General features: G+C 39.9%; 1 pseudogene; it reads right to left on the minus strand.

The window, feature by feature from the left end:
• Positions 1-3,597: 3,597 nt before the first annotated feature.
• LOC136118672 (inosine-5'-monophosphate dehydrogenase 2 pseudogene) lies at positions 3,598-5,140 on the minus strand (annotated as a pseudogene).
• Between the last annotated feature and the right edge of the window lie 310 nt (positions 5,141-5,450).

Consider the following 5,450-nt stretch of genomic DNA (forward strand, 5'->3'; position numbering starts at 1 on the left):
TCTCCCTCTGTCCTTTCCTTCCTCCCTTCCTTTTTTTCTCTGTCCCTCTTTCTCTGCTTTTTTTTCTTAAGCTATTTCTTTGCTTTTTATACAAGATAGTTTTATCATTAAGGCAGCATTTTGGTATTTTCCAGTATGGATCAGCCTTGTAAAGAGGATCTGCGGCAAAACTAGCAAGTATCTTGAATTCCTTGCTCACCATGAAGCATACTTCCCTATTCATTATTTAGTAGGTAAAAAATACTTTGTTTTTTTTCAAGGTATTTCATTAGTTATTTTTAATATACAAGGGGAATTTCAAAGACAGAAAGCAAATGAGTAATTAAGGAGGCCCTTCTGTTTGTTTTGTTAAAGCTAGTATATAAGATTTCTCTATTCTATAACATTAATATGCAAACAACCTACTGAATTCTAAGGGGATAAAGGATACAATGACCCATTCCTACGAACACTGATGTCAGAGAACCAAGTCTAAAACCCACAAGTTGATGTTTTTATCTTTATAATTTTAAGATATCACAATAGGATAATCAAACTTAAATATTGTCAGAGTAATCCTGGCTGTCTTTGCCTTCTCTTTCCGCATTATTGCTCCTGCACTTTTAGGACGGTAAAGGCCTCAATATTTCCTTTTCACTCTGTCTCATTAGGAAAAAGCTCACCTGTTCTTGCTGCCTCTGGCACAATAAAACTTCTGTTTGCAAAATATTGGCAGCTCAGCTAGACAAAGCTAGCATTATGTTCCTTAAATATCAATGCTTTTTGAAGGAAATTAGCTTCTGGTTTTGTGGGTTTTTTTTCACAACTAACCTTTTATTTACATCGCACGTTTCCCTCAATGACTTAAAGTGATTTACAGGTGTTAACTGATTCATGCTAAGAAAGGGGTTGATGGACGATGCGATAGTTTAGTCCCAATGTTAGAAATAAAGGTACAGGGAGATCATCACTCGCATGAAGTCAGAAAAGTGGGAAAATAAAAATCTGACAATTGAAGCACACTTTGGCCTCATTCACTCACTCACCAAGGAGAAGTACAGTATGAAGAACATATCAGGAGTCAAAGGTGTAAGATAAGCCAGCTTTACTGGATCTCATTTTCCTATCTTTAAAAAATATAGTGCTTCATATATACAATGGAATATTACTCAGCCATAAAAAGAAACGAAACTGAGCTATTTGTAATGAGGTGGATAGACCTAGAGTCTGTCATACAGAGCGAAGTCAGTCAGAAAGAGAAAAACAAATACCGTATGCTAACACATATATATATGGAATCTAAAATACAAACAAACAAAAAAATGGTCATGAAGAACCTAGGGGCAAGACGGGAATAAAGATGCAGACCTACTAGAGAATGGACTTGAGGATATGGGGAGGGGGAAGGGTAAGCTTTGACAAAGTGAGAGAGAGGCATGGACATATATACACTACCAAATGTAAAATAGATAGCTAGTGGGAAGCAGCCGCATAGCACAGGGAGATCAGCTCGGTGATTTGTGACCACCTAGAGGGGTGGGATAGGGAGGGTGGGAGGGAGGGAGATGAAAGAGGGAGGAGATATGGGGATATATGTATAACTGATTCACTTTGTTATAAAGCAGAAACTAACACACCATTGTAAAGCAATCATACTCCAATAAAGATGTTAAAAATATATATATATATAGTGCTTGATTGTTGAGCTTGGAAGCCCATTAAACTCAAAACTGATCATTGTGTTTACTTAGCTATGCACACGTGTGACTGCACACGCACATATATTTGCTTAATTCCATTAAGATAAAATTCTACCCTCAATTTTTGTTTTAAAGAAAAAGTCATTTGGTCACATTAAGAATAGGCAAAACCACATTATTTCACTCATTTCCAGAGAGAAATATATCAAGAAGGGGAATATCTATACTTTGTACAGGCGCAATTTCCTTCACATTTCTTTCTGTTCCACTCCTGCTTCACCAACACACAAACATTCGCAATATTTATTTCCTGCTAAAGTACTAATGTAATAAGCCTAATATTTCACAATTTTGACAATTAGTTGTGTTTCCATAGTTGAAATTCTGAGCACTTGTCATTTTTAAAATGCCTTCTCATATGCCCATTCTTTATCAAGAAAAAAATGTGAAATTTGAGAATTTTAATGGCAGAATTTGTTGTTTTTACTTTTTACTGCTTTTGGTCCTTTATTTGGTTCCTGAATGGATCTGTGTGTATGGTTACGCAACCTGCACTATTTCCTCATCCCTCCTAGTCTTTTTCACTTGGTTCTACACTGAGTGAACTTGTGCCTACCACTGACATCCAGATAACATGATACTCTGCTCTGCTATTCAACTCTGACCACTTCACTTTCGACCTTGTACCATAGCACTACCATTGAGAGATGAAAGAAGCAAGTAATGATAGAAAATAACAAAAGTTTTTTTTCCTTATCACAGGATTGAGAAATCTACTGGACTAATATCCTTTCTGGGGCCATATTAAAAATGATGAAAACGTGTTGCATTTGGTACAGATGTCAAAATTTTCCAAGGGCACAGAATTAATTCAATTCTGTACTTCCCACACACTTCCACAAACTTTTTTTATTAGAATGAACTTGGGTTTTTTTTTGTATGCCCAAGAACGTTTGGGTTATCATTTACAATCAAGGGGAAAACGAATCAGAGTGATAGATCATATGGAGTTGCTTTTAACCACAATATGGTAACTGGGACCAGAAACAGTGGACAAGTTATTTTTTAATTGTTTGGTTTTGGTTTTTAATCTTTTCCATCTCAACAGCCTTACACTATACCAAAATGAGATCACAATCTTGATCAACTTGTGACTTAAGAAGAATACTGAGAGAATCTAAATATAGTGAAAAACAAATGACTGTCACTGATATCCAGGATAAAATATTTCAACCTTGTTTTTTAGAGGATGGGGTTATTTTACATATCCTAAATTAACCTCAACAGGAAAACTGCCTTATTTTGGGTAAATCAGGAAAACAGAATGAAATTTATGAATAGCAAGAATACGTAGTCATTCAAGACAATGGACTTTCTTTTTTGAGGAGTTTTTTTTTTTAACATCTATTTGAATCGATTAGTGGGAAACAGAGTAGAACAAAGCCTAGATTTGGGGATTCCTCTTTCCCAAGCAGATATATTCTTCCTGTTAGCAGGGTCAATGTGGAGAGAATAAAGAGCAGTGAGAAAATAATTCTTTTTTAAAGGATCATACGCATTATAAAAAGATGATTTGTCAAATAGAAATCCATTAGTAATTTTTCTTTCCAGAATGATATAACTTTGAAAAATGAAGATTATTAAATACGGAAAGTAACCTAACTCACAATAACTTCATTCTCATCATTACTGATAACGATAATCACTCACAAAACATATCCTGAGGTCCTCTGCATATTCATTCATTAACCAAGCTGGCAAATCATCACTTTGACACATGGGTTATCCATGACTATCAGGCACATGGCTCTGTAAGTTATCCAGCCAGGGACCCCTACTTTACCTAAAGAGTAAGACATTGGTCAAAATTTTTTTTTCAAACTTTTATTGAAAAGCCGAGGGTGTGCTGTATCCCTTTTCAGAAAAGACGCTTCTCATATGAGTGGAGGCTGTGGACACCACCTTCCACCTGAGCTGAGAATGTTCCCTTCTCAAACTTGAGCTCTCCAGAATACATCATGGCTTGGACTTGGGTCAAACTCTTGGCACCAATGTCCTGGCAGGAGTGCTAGATGCCGGCAATCAGGTAGGGAACAAATCTGTGCATGGATCCTTTATCCTGCACAGCCCCAGACAGCCCCTGGGCCACCATGATTTTGTCAGCTTCACTAAAGTATCGGTTCTGGCTGCTGAGATGCTTGTCCATGGCTTCGAGAGAACCCATACCATGATATTTCTTTAGCTGGATCCCATCAGAGAAGAAAACTCGCCAGGGGCTTCAGTGGTAACAGCCAGGAGGGAGCCCATCATAACTGTGGAGACCCCAAGGGCCAAAGCTTTGGCAATATGGCCCACATTTTGGATTCCTCCATCAGCAATGACAGGGACGTCAAAGCACCGTGCATATTCTGACACGTTGTACGCTGCTGTTGATTGGGGCCGCCCACAGGCCAGCACTTCTTGAGTGATGCAGATGGAGCCACTGCCCATTCCCACCCTCAGGGCATCTACACCAGCATCAGTGAGGTTCTTGGCCTGAGCAGCTGTGACCACATTGCCTCCAATGACTTGGAGACTGGGGTATTTCTCTTTGATGTATTTGATCATGCTGATCTGGAAGACGGAGTTTCCCTGGGAAGAGTCCAAAACCATCACGTCCACACCAGCCTGGACTAGCAAGTCCAGCTGATACTTGTCATCCTCATGAGTGCCGATGGCTGCTCCACACAGCAGCTGCTTCTTGGCATCTTTCGAAGCCAGTGGGTAATCTCGGTTTTTCTTCAGGTCTGTCTGGGCAATGATGGCGACCAGCTTATCATCTTCATTTACAATGGGTAACTTTCCCTTCTCGCTGCGCTGCAGAATTTCATTTGCTTCCTTCAATGTGATGCCTGCAGGGGCTACCACCAAGTCTTCCCTCTTCATCAAGATCGCTCCCAAAAACCGGTCATGCTCCTCCTCCTTGAGAAAATCAATGTCCTTTAAGGAGATGATGCCCACCAGGTGGCTCCCCATCCGGCCTGTGTCAGTGATGGGGATACCACAGAAGCCATGCCAGGCCTTGGCTTCAAAGACATCCCACACTCGATCCTTGGGACTGAGGACCACAGGGTCCATGATGAATCCCTGCTCATATTTCTTCACTTCACGAACTTCATTGGCCTGGAATTCTGATGTACAGTTGTAGTGGGTGAAGCCAATACCACCTGTAAGCGCCATTACTATGGCCATCCCAGCCTCTGTGACTGTGTCCATGGGTGAGGAAACCAGTGGGGTCTTCCGAGTGATATTTTTAGTCAGAGCAGAGGTCAGGTCCACTTGGTCTGCAGTGAAGTCGACGTACCCGGGGAGAATGAGAAAGTCGCTGTAGGTGAGACTGTCCGTGCAGTTGAACAGCTGCTGTGCAGTGAGTCTATCGTCTGGCATGTAGGACGTGCCGCCGCTCTCAGGTAGTCGGCCATGGCTAGCACAGGGCAAGGCCAAGTGTCTCCGAGGACCACGCCGCAGAGCCAAAATTTTTATATACTGGTAATTTGGGGGGAAAGCTTAAATCACCATTATAACTTCTAGTCACTTAATTCTAAATGACTCAGACTGAATTTCTTATAATGTGTGTTAAGCTAAAAAGAAAAAGTACTTTTGATTCTTTAGAAATTTCAAAATTCTGAAATTTGTGAAACACAGTTCTTACAGCAATGATTCATCAACTAAGAAATAATATAAATGGGGTTGTCTATTATTTTAAGAGTCAACACAATTTTACTGACATGC

The sequence above is a fragment of the Phocoena phocoena genome, chromosome 2 (assembly GCF_963924675.1).
Source record: "Phocoena phocoena chromosome 2, mPhoPho1.1, whole genome shotgun sequence".
Lineage (NCBI taxonomy): Eukaryota > Metazoa > Chordata > Mammalia > Artiodactyla > Phocoenidae > Phocoena > Phocoena phocoena.